Source organism: Zea mays, chromosome 6 (assembly GCF_902167145.1).
Source record: "Zea mays cultivar B73 chromosome 6, Zm-B73-REFERENCE-NAM-5.0, whole genome shotgun sequence".
In the NCBI taxonomy this organism is placed as follows: Eukaryota; Viridiplantae; Streptophyta; class Magnoliopsida; order Poales; family Poaceae; genus Zea; species Zea mays.
Window position 1 is genome coordinate 163,058,315 of NC_050101.1, and position 16,273 is coordinate 163,074,587.

The 16,273-nt window shown below is 42.6% G+C and overlaps 1 non-coding gene and 2 pseudogenes across 3 annotated transcripts; all 3 read right to left on the reverse strand.

Annotated features, from left to right (window-relative positions):
• Nucleotides 1-2,751: 2,751 nt before the first annotated feature.
• Nucleotides 2,752-5,395, reverse strand: LOC110006324 (uncharacterized; annotated as a pseudogene). Its single transcript, NR_146338.1, has 5 exons — nucleotides 5,216-5,395; nucleotides 4,928-5,118; nucleotides 4,421-4,838; nucleotides 3,172-4,289; nucleotides 2,752-3,076 (listed from the first exon to the last, which is right to left on the reverse strand). The product of NR_146338.1 is annotated as an uncharacterized protein (transcript).
• Nucleotides 5,345-7,313, reverse strand: LOC100274358 (uncharacterized; annotated as a pseudogene). Its single transcript, NR_146337.1, has 4 exons — nucleotides 6,937-7,313; nucleotides 6,617-6,864; nucleotides 6,106-6,471; nucleotides 5,345-5,961 (listed from the first exon to the last, which is right to left on the reverse strand). The product of NR_146337.1 is annotated as an uncharacterized protein (transcript).
• An 857-nt stretch (nucleotides 7,314-8,170) lies between these two features.
• On the reverse strand, nucleotides 8,171-8,358 carry LOC111589701 (U2 spliceosomal RNA). The gene has a single exon (XR_004850942.1). It is a non-coding gene; the product is annotated as a U2 spliceosomal RNA (small nuclear RNA).
• Between the last annotated feature and the right edge of the window lie 7,915 nt (nucleotides 8,359-16,273).

Here is a 16,273-nt window from a genome sequence, read left to right on the forward strand (position 1 = left end):
GGCATCAGTTTCAACGATCGTCATGCGTCATTTTTTTGCAAAAAAGTCACTTACATCTTTTGTAATAAACTTGTAGTTCTGTCGTCCACACATCTGCACCGTCCGTTCTATCGCCCCACGCCATCCAACCGCGCATGCCCTCTCCCATTATATCGCGCCCGCCCCTACCCACGCGCGGCGTAACCGCCCTAGCTAGCCACAGGTTCTGCGACCGCCACTGCTTTAGCAGAAAATATTTATCTTTACTATTATATAATACAGGAGTTTCGTCGGTTTCTTCGTGCGTCAATGCGCTCCCGCGCGAGCATCCCAGGCCTCCTCGCGCATGTTTGTGTCTGCATCAAAATTCAAGGCATGTAGCAAAAAAATTAAGTGAGAGTAGGGATCGAACCAATACCCTATACCACAACAACACTTGTATAATTGCATTAAAATTAAGATAAATTGATATCGTTAATATATGAACTAATAATTAGAAAATTTAAAATATAATCACACATGATATATAGAAGATGACATATCTGGTGCACATGGAAGCTTAGTGCACATGGTGCACATATTAAATCATCACTATCCATCTTAGATCTAACGTCTTTGGTTGATCATTGTTTTACAAATAACACCTTCCACCACTACACCCCACCACGTCGGAGGGTGTCCTTAGTAAAATATACCAAACAACTAAAGACATTAGATCTAAAATGAGTGGTGCTGATTTAATATGTGTCATGTGCACTAGATATGTTCTCTATATAGAAACCATCGTAGCCATATACCGACAATATGGATAAATTCTCGGACTCATCTACAGTTTTCCATACGGATGTGGGGTTTAAATGGTAAAAATAAGAAAAATTATGCACAATTGTTAGCTCTAAACCCACGTTCACATCCATGTAGCCACTAGAACACATGCTTTTATGTTTTATACTCTATATTAAGTATATTATAGAGATTTTATAGAAAAACAACAAAATAATAAAATAGGGCCAAGTCATGTCGTGCTCGAGATGACCAAAACCTTGTCGGGCCATAGGCCACTCATCAGACCTGGTTTATTTGGACATGTATACTCGTACACCAATGTTGTACCCACGTAGTCAGATAATATTAATTCCATTTGAGTAAGATCTACAATGACAGGATGGGACGGGATAGGACGATCTCTTAAATAAGGTTGTTTGGTTCAGAGTCAGGGTTGGACAGAATTATCCCAATGTTGTCCCTAGTTGTCCTTCAAAATTGGAGGGACGAGAGAGGATGCCAGAGGACGTCCCTGTCTTGACTGTCCCGTAACCAAACACACCCTAAATGTACAGATTAAGTAATATTAATTTCATTTGAGTAAGATCTACTTTAAATGTATAGATATCGTCACAACGTACGAGCACTTAGCTAGTTGGGTCATATGTTCTGGTTTTACTAACCCATTTCAAACTTTGATGTCAACCCCTAGGATCATTTATCTTAACTAGGTTCGTGCCCGTGCGTTGCCACGGAAGTAAAAAATTAGTACGAAACATAGATACAGAACAACAAATATTATCATAATAAGTCAGTGCCCGTGCGTTGCAACGAGGGCATATAATATCTTGATAACTTATATAATTCATACTGTTACATTGGCTCACATAGTTCTATATAATTCATACTGTTAAGCCGATCACATCTGGAATACTCTACCGATGAACAAAACATTTTACACCTACCATGTTCAAGCCATATAATTCATACTGTTACATTAGCTCACGATCAGTCGCTCAGATCAAGTTTTGTGTTTCAGAAATAATACGCCTATAGGAACCAAAACTTTTTTTCTCTACTTGGTTTCTTGGTATTTTCTCCGGCTTCAACTTTTCGTGTGGCTTGCTTGAACCATCTTCTAGGCTCTATCAGTATATTGAAGTGCTACAACAGTGTGGGTCTAGGGCTAATGCCTCATCCTCTTCTTGCTGTTCTTCACGTGCTTCTTTCAGTTTCCGCTTTTGCCATGCGACTTTCTTGAACCGCCATCATCTTCCTTGTCTCCTCCCAACAGCATGTTCATCCCAAGGCCAAAACCGTCAGTTAAGCCTCCTAGCCTGTTGTCGGGATCAGATATCATATGGTGGTGTACGTTGGATATTAAGACAAGCTGAAAATCCCAATGGGCAAACCAAGTGCTATCAAAGGCGATTGTGTATTTACACAGTCAATAAGCAACAAAAGATAAACTATCTGAACATACCCATGAAGTTGTCTCCTTATGCGCTTCTCGATCTGCTTATCATGTTTGGTTACAAGAGCCCGAGTGAACAACTCCGCTTCCTGCTTCTCTTGCTCTTCTCTCTGTCGCATGTACCTCCCAAATTCCTTGCTTTCATCGCCCACTGTTTCCTTCTACTGTAAGTTCCAGAAAGATCATTTAGCATGAAAATAAACAGCACATAACTTGCTTACTCTATATCCAAGACATCCTACTAATAAATTCATAGCAAAAGTTGAGCAAACATCTTTAGGTCTGTTCGCATCATCATCGATTATCTCTTTAATATAAGGGTTTTCTATTGCCACTGGGCAAACATCATTTGACAGATTATAAGAGATCATGAAGAAATATTTGATTTCATAACAACAAAAGAACATGTCATCTCAGAGCAGAGAGGTTAGTACCAGGAAATATTTGAAGTTCGTACATGTATATTTGTCATTTGCTTTATAAAATTCCTATAACCGAGCCTGCACACTTTGTACAGAGATAACATTTAATTTGGAAACTTCAACATTGGAAGCATATATTTCAGTAATACTCCACGAAAGAGAAACAAAAATCGAATACAGTTGTCCCCCATGTATTCTTGGTTTCGATATTGGACAATCTCATATAAACGCATTGTCATGAATTTTCCTTTTTGTCAACACCTACGTAGAGACTTGGCCTATGAAGACTCTTGAAGGGTGCATTTACAGCTTCTAGCCTTCAGCTCGCCCTTGTCCTAGTCCCAGCTTCACGACCGACCTCCACATATAGGCTCGACAAAGCTCACTTCACTCACGTCCCGCCACCGCGGCCTTGACCCTCCTCACCACCTCCTTCCTGCACCGGTCGAGACAAAGAATCAGATCACAGTTCATACCAATGGAAGATTGATTTACATATTGTACAACAGATGAAACGCCTGATGGTCGTACCGCAGCAGCTGCCTGTCGAAGGAGGAGGCGGAGAGGAGGTCCCTGTTCTCCTCGGCGCGCCTCATGATATCTTATTGCAATCATCTAGTTATAATTAAAGTAAGAACATAAAACTTCAGAAAATTAGTTAAGCTGGTACCAAAACCCTGCTTCTAAGATCAAGATCATAAAAAAACAAAATGTAAAAGCAAAAGAAGACTTCTAATATCAAACTTGACTGGAAGCTCTAGCTTCTTTATAATCAACTGCAATCAGACAAACATACTTCTAATATCAGACTTCTAATATCAGCTCTAGCTTCTTTATAATCAACTACAATCAGACAAACAGACTTCTAATATCAAATGCAGTCTAGCTTCATTCTCCAGTACCAAAAGTATCATCAACTTATTTGATATAGCATACTTTCTATTTGAAATGCTGGAACTGTTAGCCCATAAATTCAAATCAGTAGTTCCTAAGCATGTATGAGATTCAAATGTCAAAATACATCATAACAAAACAAACTTGCGAACTATGGAGCACTCAAACAAGTACCAAACATGGCTATAAAAAGAACGGTACAATTCTGGGTCAGATTTGTGGATGACTTAGCATATGTACTAGTACAGGTCCAGGAAACCAACACCAACATCACAAAAGGATTTTCTGAGAAGGTGCATGGACATTGATATGAATAATCCTTTTATTCATTGATCTGGCAAAATGGAAGATACGTTTTCAAGCATCATCGCACTAAGTTATTTAGATAAACATGAAGTCAAGCCTATCATAGTATAATAGGTTATTAATTTTCAAAATACGATAAATACTAAATGCATATCGTAACTGAGGGAAACTGATAATTTTTGCGATGTAAAGCTCTATGTATAACAATGTACATCATAAATGCTTTACTAACTGGTATGCATTACCAAATCTAACATAGATCATAAGGAAGCTAGAATCGACTTGTCAAAACATCCAACAAATGAGCCAGCATAATTGGTCCAACTTGACCAACAACCACATGATCCTATAGTTACCGAATACCGACAAAATCTTCCGGTTCAATGGCCTATGTATGAAGGAATAGGCCATTGAAATCTTAGCTTGCTTAGCAGTCCCGTTCTTGCAATCTGTAGGCGTCAAAATCAAACAGAAAGAAAGTGAGCGAAGATGAAATCAAAGGGAACAAAGGGATCAAGAACACGGGAAGACTTGAGATCTGAGGATGAAGTAGTGGCCGGTACATCACATTTACATTTACCTCATTGTAGAGCTAGAAGATCAGTGAGCTCCGCATTGTACAGCTCAAGAAAAGAAACCTTCATGTTGTACTCTGCACTCTGTGCCTCGAGGATGTCAAATATGCGCTTAACAGCACTTGGAATGACACCGACATCAGTCGGGAGGTCATCATTCTACAGGAATGGAGTAGAGTTATGGCGTCAGTTGAAGCAGCAAACTAACTGCATCAGAATTCAGAAACATGTGTAGCATGTGAATATATATAATAAAAACTGCACTAGTGCTTTGCCCCCTCCTCCTTCCATTGTGTATGTTTTGCCAGTTCCAGTCTGGCCATATGCAAATATTGTGCAATTATAACCGTCCAAAACCTCACTGACAAGTGGCACAACAGCATGGTTGAAGACGTCCTGCTGTTGAGACTTTGGACCTAGCACCTGCGTGTTCGGTTGGTTACCAAGTGATGAATCAATCAAGTGAATGCCTGGGGTGTGGCAGTGGCCAACAAGTGGAGTAAAATAGCTACCTTGTCGAATGCAACAGTGCGGTTAATTTCCTTGTTAGCGATGTTCTGGGCAACGGAGACCTCCCGTCTCTGGTCATTGCAAGTGACCACCACGGGAGTGCTGACGCGGAGTGCCTCGTCGCTCAATGGCCTATGTATGAAGGAATATGCCATTGAAATCTTAGCTTGCTTAGCAGTCCCGTTCTTGCAATCTGCAGGCGTCAAAATCGAACAGAAAGAAAGTGAGCGGAGATGAAATCAAAGGGAACAAAGGGATCAAGAACACAGGAAGAGCCAGAGAAGCTGTACCAAACGGGGATGCGAAAAACGCAGTTGCAGGATTGGAAGAACATGTGGAGCCAGTTTTGTGTACAAAAGTAGAGCCACGGTTTATAGCTCCACCCTATAGCTCTGGCTCTGGTGTGTTTGTGTTTGTTTGTGTAATGTATGAGTTACATATATCCACATGTTTATATACAAAAGGCAATAAAGCACCAATGGTACGTGAAAAGCACATTACAAAATGCCAACGCGAAGATACTTATTTCAGACATTAACAGGGCCGAATGCCTATCTGAATTGTAAGGTTATACGTAACAATGGCATCAACGATGGGACACCCATCGTGTCGAGATCATATTGCTCTGAGCTTAAGCTGCGCACCGTGCATAGGATGCAAGGTTATCACGGTATGCGGCGCATGAGCGTAGGATGGCGCGAGCCCGAACTCGAACCACTGGAGGATCATGCAGAGCGCCATCTTGGCCTCCAACAGCGCGAAGTTCTGGCCGATGCAGATGCGCGGGCCCTAGCCGAACGGGAGGAACGCGCCGGGGTCCTTGGAGGCCCTAGACACGCCCTCGGAGAACCTGTCAGGCCTGAACTCGCGCGCCTCCCCAGATGTCCGGGTCGTGGTGGATGAGCAGCACGGGCAGCTCCAGGATCACGCCGGCGGGGTAGGTGACGCCTCCGACCTCCATCTCCTTGTACGTTTGCCGGACGACGGAGGTGGCCGACGGGTACAGCCGGAGCACCTCGTAGAGCACCATGGTCACCTACAGCATATATATACATGACACGCATGCGTTGCCGTTTCACTCATCCATCGGTCATTCTGCACGCACGCGCACGGACGACGACACAAAAGGAACAAGAGTAATCTGAATGAACGGTCGTAAGAAGTAGTCAGCAGTACTCACGACTTTGAGGCGGCTTAGACCGTCGTACTCGGGCTTGCCGTCCCTGCCGAACAGAGCCGTCACCTCCTCCCTCGCGCGGTCCTGCCACTCCGGGTGCATGCTGAGCACCACCATCGTCCACGTAGCAGCACCGACATGGTCTCCATCCCGGCGAAGTAGAACACCTTGCACTCCTCGATCACGTCTTCGATCGTCATCCCCATGTCGTCTCTCATGTTTGTCTCCAACAGTAGACCCACCAGGTCGTCTTTGGTGCCCTCGCCTCGTTCCATCGCCTGGATCCTCTTCCCGATTATCTCTCGCAGGATTGACTCCACCTCCCTGTTGTTCCTGCGCATCTTCCTGTTGTTCACGGTAGGCAAGTACCTGATCAAGGCAAGGCATGGCCCCGTACGTTCCGTGAAACATTTTGTTTTAGGATACTGTTTAATCAGTACTGAACACACTGCTAACTGTTTAATCGTCAGTACTGAGCACACAACAACCAAGGTAGTACTAACTACTAACTCACATGTAGTCGGGGATCATGATCTTCCGAATGTTGGTCATGACAAGCGAAGCTTGCTCGGCCTGTAGCTGGAAGATCCTTCTCCCTTCGCTGTAGCTGCTGCTGAACGCGGTGCGAGAAATGACGTCTCCCGTCAGGTTCTGCAGCTCCGGCCAGACGTCCAGCTCGCATGAGCCGTCGGAGCCAAGGGACTCCGCCGCCCACCTGCTCACCAGCTCCTCGCAGCACGTAGAAAACGCCGGCAGCATGCGCTGCACATTGCCAGATAATTCCAAGGATCAATTAATTATATGCAATTAATTATATGTAGTAGTTAGTAGTACCTTGAGCTTCTCAAGATGGAACGCAGGGTTGAGGATCCTCCGGTGCTTGACCCACTTCTCGCCCTCGTGGCTGGCCACGCCGGAGCCCAGCATCTTGGACAGCACCGGGACCTTGAGCTTCTCGAAGTGGCCGAACTTGTTGGACAGCACGTCCTTGGCCAGGTCCGGGTCGACGATGGTCACCTTGGGGTTGGGGCCGAACCAGGACATGCTCGTCCTCCCGTGCTCCAGGACCAGCTGGTGCAGGAACAACGCGACTCGCGGCGCGGTGGAGGCTGGCAAGCGGCGGGGGCCGCAGGGCGGTGGTTGCCGCGGGTGGAGGCGAGCAAGGAGCGGGAGCGCTGGAGGCCGCCGGGGTGCTGGAGATTAGGGTTTTCATTTGTCGTGGGAGATGGGCCTCGTACAAATTGGCAGATGGGCCTCATATGGCGCATGTGTCTTTGTCTTCATGGTTTGCAAGTTAAAATTAGTACCACATTGCCCACCGGTTGGTGTTTAAATCTGCTTATATGCCTACCTATGCGCGTAGTAGTACTGTTGTGGTCACCGGATGCGTTGTGGGATGTATTTTTTTGGCTGAACCAGGAGCATGCACGGGGAACCTGTCAGAGACCGGGATCATACGCAGAGACGGGTTATGTGGGCCCTACCTGTCAGAGACCGAACCGGCAGAACACAAAAAGGCAGGCTACTATTGCAGCCTGAATAAGTAGTAGAGATTTTGGGATTGGATCAGCTATCCAATGGATCCACCTGATCCATTCCCACCCGAAGGCCCAAATATGCATGGATACGATTTTCATTGCTTCATAGGCCCTGTTTGGACTCGCTTTTTCTGAAACTCGATTATCTGACAATCATGTTTTTTTTTTGAAAAACCGCTGTTTGGAGAATCTGTTGTGAGAGGTGTTTGGGTGGGATTTTCGATTTTTTTTCACCCATAAGCGACTCCGCCATTCTCTCCAGTATGCAGTGAAACTTGTAGACAACCAAAAGATAACGAGATCACCCATATATAATACTTTCTGTCTCAATTTATAATTCGTTTGACTTTTGTATGCTAAATTTGATCGACTCGTCTTATTCAATATTTTTTTCGAAAAAATGAAAAATTCAAAACCATACTTAAAGTATACTATAATGTAGACGATATTATAGTAAAAATTAACAATAATTATGAATTTTTTTTAATAATACGAGTCGGTTAAACTTGAAGTAAAAAGTCAAAGAATTATAAATTGGAACAAAGGGAGTAACTAGTACCAATACTCGTACGTACGTTGCGACGACACACACCCATATCTTATATACCTATAAAAGATAAATATAATATCAAAGTAAATATATGATCCATATATCATATATTAAACTGACAAGAACAAATATGACATTTTGTCTTAGTCAAAAGACCGAGAAAGATATGAGTTGAAAAGAAGCTCAACCTCTTTTTTTTATAGCTTGTTCGATCGCTCGTCCTCTTTTAGCTAGCGGGATAGTATTATGTGGGGTGTTAAATTGCGTGTGACTTACTGTTTTGTTGGACTTGAGTGATTTATTACGACTCATCTGTAGTGTAATGGAGCATTGATAGACGTAAGTGAAACGGGGGAGAGGAACAGAGTTAACGCGCGAAGCATGACGCATGAAACTAGGTGATTCGATATAGTAGAAATAAAGATTAGATCCAGTGTTTAATTACCTTTTGTGGTCAGGTTCTGGCATTCTGTTCAGAGTGGAACTAGTAAACGACGACCTGCATTAGGTCAGAACTTCATGCTTGAAGATCAACACAGGCATCCGCTGACTACACGAACAATTCTTTCCTCTTGCAGTGGTTGACGTTGCAGAGGTGACCTCGAAGTTTTCGAAGCAGGCATGGACCTCCACGCGGTGACCTCGAGAACAGTTGACTACTACTCTTGCAGTAGTGTGCAATAATGCATGACGCAGTGTTAGGTGTAGCCCTCACATAGTATTGCGAAGAAAATGCTTTGTAACGCCCCAGAGTTACGTTTAAACAAAATGCATGCTTTGTAACGTCCCAAAGTCTAAACAGCTTAGATCTGTTCTATACTTTGAGCGGACCATATCTATACTATTGTCTGTCTCACTTGCTTTTTGTCCTTGCTCCACATAACCCCCCCCCCCCCCCCCCCCCCGGAGATATGATAGACTGGTGTGTGTCATGCCATGCACCACCACGCAGGGCCTATACCTGCGGCTCAGAGATACTCTACACGCTGAGTAAACCACACCTACCATTAGCCTAATTATACTTTAATTCCCTCTTGGCGTAAAAGGATTAACCTAAAAATAATGCAATAGACTCTAGAAGTCTTATATATTGGTCTACTCGCTTTCTTTAACAACTAAAGTCAGACTAAACCCTTTGTAATAATGTACATGGTCCAGCATGAACTAAATTTCAATCTAAACCGGATGTGACGTGCTTGTCCCATAAGGCCAGAGTCACAGACTCACAGTGGTAGATTTCATATTTGTGTTTCGCCAAGATGCCACATAATTAAGAAAGAAATGAAATCTTGGTTGAAATAGTCTTTTTACAGTCAGTAGTAAGGGTTTCATTCAGCACGGTTTTATAGGTAACGTACAAGAGACAATGTGTCTATTTAATTGTGTAGACATGAAACTCATTTAATCCTTTTTCTTCATTAATAATTGCTTGCCACATCATCTAAATTGTTGATATGGCACATCATTTAATGTGAATGAACCTCTATCAAATTGCCATTGAAAAATGACCTAATAATACTAGTCGTCCTAGTAGTAGGATTGAGCTACTAACCTTTTTTTTCCTCTTTAGCCTTGTCGGTTGCTCAATAATTTTGTGATGGCACAGGCGATTCGATCGCAATACACAATCAACGACAACTCAGCCTAAAACGTTGTGCTAATCAATGTGAGGCCCCCGCTCCAATACAATTGTCTTGGCGCACACTATGGTTTCAAGGTCAACAATTCGACCCTCCAAGTTTAATATTTTTACTCTTTGAAAATATATGAAATATAGGCAGTACATGATGAACAGGGTCATTAATTTGAGAAACTGCATGCGACAAAATATCACGTTACGTGTTGACGTTAGGGTTTGTTTAGGATACCTCCGCCATTAAAAAATTGAATCTGTATCTAGAATTCACAATAAAATCAACTCTACTAGTAGATCTGAGATCCTTCGTGAATCTATTAGTGAAGTGTTTGGCTACACAACAGCTACAAATCCACGTAACATACATAAGGATATATATTTTGATTGGAATAGACTTGTTTGTCCTTATTAGGACAGTCTCCACGTATTAATCTATGCCATTCGTTCTTCTTTCTCGCTCACTTTCACGCATCGGAGTGGCGTTGCCATGGTAATGCCCCTTGTTGTCAAGGCAAAACCAAATGCATACTATATATATATGTCATTGCCATGGCAATGCCCCTAGTTGTCAAGGCAAAACGAAATGCACAGTATATATATGTCAGGATTCATTCCCATAATAAGTTAATGTCACAAGTGTAATATATATCAAAATAACAATGCATAATAGCGTAAATGAAGATACTAATACATTTATTACATTGCTGGGACTTGATGTTTTAAACAGTTTATCAAAGTACACTTTCATAGGAAGATGGCCGGATTATCACTAGATTAGAATCCATCGATGTAATCACCAAAATTTTCATCTTCACATCCTTCTGATCAACAATATAAAAAGGATGAGTACACTTATGGTTGGTACTCAGTAAGTGGGGTGAAAATGCATAGCTAGCAAAGTAAGACTAAGGTTTAATCTGGTTAGCATTTTAGTTGGTCAATTTTTATTAACAACTCTTGATAAGTAATATACCAACCCTAATTAAGCATAAGTAATATAATAATCATCATAAACTTAAAACCACTTAAGCAAAAAAGAACATATTTTCTTCTCCATTATAAGTTCAATTATCACGTGAGGGTCTAGACCGCTTTTAATCATGAGCACGACTGATATATCAGTTCTACATTCTACAGAGGTGGAAAAACTTTACCCACAAGTTGTCTATCCCCTCTAGCTTGGGTTTGCAAGGCCCATATTCACTTCTAATGTGAATGACTAGGGTTCCACTATGAGATTTTTATAAAATACACTTAATACAAAATAACCAAATGATGTTTTAAGTCACTGTGGTGACAATTTTGGGCGAGGTAACTTAGGGTGTGTTTGGTTGAGGAGTGGATGAGAATGGAGTGGCTACATTCTTATTTTCTAGATATTTGGTTTCCAACGAAAGAGCAGTGGAGCGGCTCCTGGAGTCTCCAGATGGGAATATACCATAAATAGTTGGATGCCCCCACTGTACTCCACCAAAACGATCTGACATGAGCGCTCATGGATGCGAGTGCTCTCCTCCCTCTCTTTCCCTCCACACTCATATGACTCTTCAACCCAACAAAGAACGAAGCGGCACCACCCTATTCTACTCTTCAACCAAACAAAAAATAGTGCAACTTTATTCTACTTACCAGACACAGAATGCAATGGCTCCATTCTCAAAAACTAGAATGGAGCATCTCCATTCTAGTTGACTTCCCAACCAAACACGCCCTTAGCCAAGACTACCACCCCATAACATGAGCTACCCCATCACTATCCCCTCTTGCCCATCTTTAAGGAAAGGTTGCAAAGCACTAAACATATTAAGCTAATTGCCAAAGTCAGAACCATATAACACTTGTGGTTACACTGTTTTCTTGGGTGGTTTCCCATGTTCCAATTAACATGTACGATCTTGTTATAATTAACAACACAACAAAATCTTAGGAACTATATCATATTTAAAAGAGAACCAGCATAAATATAAACTTAAAGCGATAACATAACTACTAGAGTAAAAGTGTAACCCAAGTTTTATCAAGGAATTTGGTTGGTAGAATCTAGGAGTGTGAAATAAGTAACCCCATCAAAACTATGCATAATATAAATGTAAACTTAGTTATTATGTAATGATTAGGTTTGAAGATAATATACAGGGGAGAAGTCCACTTGTCTTGCTCACAAAACTCTTGAGGATCTTCCCCAAATTGGTCCTCATCCTCAATCAAAGAATCAATCTCTAAAATAATACACAAACAAGAAGAAACATACAGTATTCAATGACATATAACAATCACCATAATAAGAAAACATAATGAAAAGAACATTCATTCTCAAAAACATTCAAAGGCAAAGGTTATAATAAAAAGATACACTTTTTGCAAAAGGTTTGGTCCATATTTTTATAAAACAAGACATAAGCATGAAAATATCTAAATTATAACTATATATACATTAGGTGCATCATTTTAATCCTTTTTAGAAAACAATGTTGAATGTCTAAGACTATGTGTTAAAAGATTATAAAACACGTTATAAAACATTTATTTGTGAAAAGCTAATATATAGGCCTAAATAGATTTTATGCAAAAGATAATGAATATATTAATTTGTTAAAAACACATGGCCTATATTTTTATTAAGAAAGCTATATTCAAAACAATATAAAACATTTTTAATTATAAAGGCATGACCACTAATTTTGTCACTTTTAGCAATTTTTTAGAAAAGTTCTATGGCATTATTTAATATTATAAGGCATACAACATAAATAACTATGAAAAACTTGAATATAAAAACTAAATCACATTTTATGAGAAAGGATAATTAAATAAATATTTATGTTCTATTTTTGGTTAAGAACTCGTGGTCTACGTTTTCTTTTAATTCCTTATTTAGAAAAACTATATTTAAAACAATTATAATAACCATAATTAGAATTAATATACGAGAATATGAAAACTATTGCAAAACCATATTAAAATGTTTAACACAATATTATGAAGATAACAAAACAAGAATTGCTTTATTTAGACTTCAAATATTCATTTTATAACAAAACCTTGGTTATAGGGACCTAATTACAATTATCTATAGATTTAGGGGGGTAACACAAAAGAAGGCATGGTTTTTAGTGCTAAGGTTGGTGGGTTATTGTCGGGTACCTAGGAACGGGGTATCCAAAAGTAAACCCATCACCATGTTCCGACCCATTAGCCGACCAACTCCCTACCGAGCGAGCCTGCGAGGCAGAGCGGCCGACCAATTCCCCGCCAAACAACTATACGAGGCGGAGCGACCGACCAACTCCCCGTGGGGAAACCCTGCAAGGCAGGGTGGATGACCAACTCCCCGCCGAGCAACCCTGTGAGGCAGGGCGGCCAACCAACTCAGAATCAGCTAATCGTGCGAGGCAGAGAACCCGGCCTGACGATGTTGACCCGCGATGGCTACGACAAGACGTGACATCACCAACCCACGTCCGGACATACGTGTAGTATACCAAAGGAAGGTCAGGAGGTCGCTATCGAGCACGACCGAACGCCTCCATGTACGGCCTCAGATGTGCCCCCCACTGCCCCGTGGGGCCAGTAAACCTCAGTCGTAAGGGGATCTCTGCCCTGAAGTCCGAACAGTGGCCCGCATATCAGGGAAGACAGGACAATACACCATGCCAAGCGTATGCCAACGTATGAGGGCTAGTGAGGTGGGATTCATGACGATCGGCAGAGCTGTGTCGCACACGACCGAGACATGAGGCTGATGCACAAGACCCACCGTGTACTTCTACGAAGACATCAGCGAAGGACTCGCTATAGGGACACATATGGCAGTTAAATAGGACAATACACCATACCTGGAGTACGGCTACGCACAACCCTACCGACGATGTTGAGAGCACCTAGAGGGGGGGGGGTGAATAGGTGATCCTGTAAAAACTTCAAACTTAAGCCACAAAAACTTGTTAAGTGTTAGCACGATTATTGCCAAGTGGCTAAGGTGAAGTCTCAACAATCTCAACAAAACACAGTACCACAAGAGAATCAAGCACAGAGTGACACAGTGGTTTTATCCCGTGGTTCGGCCAAGACCAACGCTTGCCTACTCCACGTTGTGGCGTCCCAACGGACGAGGGTTGCAATCAACCCCTCTCAAGCGGTCCAAAGACCCACTTGAATACCACGGTGTTTTGTTTTCCTTTCACTATCCCGTTTGCAAGGAATCTCCACAAATTGGAGTCTCTTGCCCTTACAAGTATATGATCACAAATGAAACACAGAGTAAGGGAGGGAAGCAACACACACAAATCCACAGCAAAAGCGCACACACACGGCCAAGAATCGAGCTCACAAGACTATCTCAGAGTTCTCACTTAGAACAGAGCTCGAATCACTTAGAAACACAAACGAATGCGCAGAGACTTAGTGTGGATGATCAAGAATGCTCAAAGGTTGCTTATGTATCTCCTCCATGCGCCTAGGGGCTCCTTTTATAGCCCCAAGGCAGCTAGGAGCCGTTGATAGCAAATCCGGAAGGCCATCCTTGCCTTCTGTCGTCGGGGGCACCGGACAGTCCGGTGCACACCGGACACTGTCCGGTGCCCGATTTGTTTCCTTAAACGGCGAAGACGACCGTTGCAGACCGTTGGCAGATCTGGCGCTGTTGGCGCACCGGACATGTCCGGTGCACACCGGACAGTCCGGTGCCGTCTTCCGACCGTTGGCTCGGCCACGTGTCCCGCGCGGATTGCGCGGCCGACCGTTGGCCCTGCCGACCGTTGGCTCACCGGACAGTCCGGTGCACACCGGACAGTCCGGTGAATTTTAGCCGAAGTCGCCGGAGAAAAACCCGAGAGCGGCTGGTTTGCGCTGCGCTGATCTGGCGCACCGGACACTGTCCGGTGCACACCGGACAGTCCGGTGCCCCAGCCCGAAGCAGCCTTTGGCTGTACACAGCCACTCTCCACTTCTTTTCTTTTCTTCTTTCTCCTGTTTCTAACACTTAGACAAGATGTTAGTACACAAAACTAATGTACTAAGGCTTAGAAACATACCTTTACTTGTGATTTACACTTTGTTCATCCATGAGCATATTTTCACATTTAGGCCCTTGTGTTTGCACTCAATCACCAAAATACTTAGAAATGGCCCAAGGGCACATTTCCCTTTCAATCTCCCCCTTTTTGGTGATTTATGCCAACACAACATAAAGCAAGTGGAACAAGTGCAAAATCACTTCAAATAAAAACTCAAATTGGTTTTGATTCAATTTTGGCATATATGGATCATCCTTTGCCACCACTTGGTTTGTTTTTGCAGATCAAACTCAAATCTCTATCTCTAAGTCAAACACACATGTTGAAGTTTAAAGAGAGTCATTCCAAAAGAGATTGATCAAAGATTTCAAAAACTTCCCCTATTTCCCATACTCAATACTTCTCCCCACAAGAAGCCAACTTTTGACAATAGAGACAATAAGAGACAATAAAAGCTTTTGACAAAAACAAAAACTCTATCATACTCTTTTCAAAATCTCTCAAGTGGTAGCTGATCCATTTATCGCTTTGGCCTTTATTTTCTCCCCCTTTGGCATCAAGCACCAAAACGGGATCAATCTTGGCCTTTTTAACCCCATTGCCTCACCAAAGTCTTCAATTAAGAGCAAATGGCAATAAGATTTCATGAGATGAACTTGGAATTAGTTACCCTCTCATCGGAGTGCAGTGGAAGTCTTTCATGGTCCAAGTCCACCTTTTCCCTTTCAATCCTCCTTCGAGACTAAATTATCAAACTCAAGCACATGGTTAGTCTCAAAGGGTCAAGTTGTAACACATCTCCCCCTACACATGTGCATCACTTTGCAACGGACTTGTGAGGTCCAGGGAGTGTTTGTACAACTTGAGCACCATAATAAGCAACATAATGCAAAAAGGAACATGATCAAAAGCATAACTACATGTATGCTACAATTCAATCCAGGTTCCGCGAATCTAAGACATTTAGCTCACTACGCAACCTGCAAAAGGTCTTCTCATCTAGAGGCTTAGTGAAGATATCGGCTAGCTGGTTCTCGGTGCTAACATGAAACACTTCGATATCTCCCTTTTGCTGGTGGTCTCTCAAAAAGTGATGCCGGATGTCTATGTGCTTTGTGCGGCTGTGTTCAACAGGATTCTCCGCCATGCGGATAGCACTCTCATTATCACATAGGAGTGGGACTTTGCTCAGATTGTAGCCAAAGTCCCTGAGGGTTTGCCTCATCCAAAGTAGTTGTGCGCAACACTGTCCTGCGGCAACATACTCGGCCTCAGCGGTGGATAGGGCAACGGAAGTTTGTTTCTTAGAGTTCCATGACACCAGGGACCTGCCTAAGAATTGGCACGTCCCCGATGTACTCTTCCTATCGACCTTACATCCAGCATAGTCGGAGTCTGAGTATCCAACTAAGTCAAAGGTAGACCCCTTTGG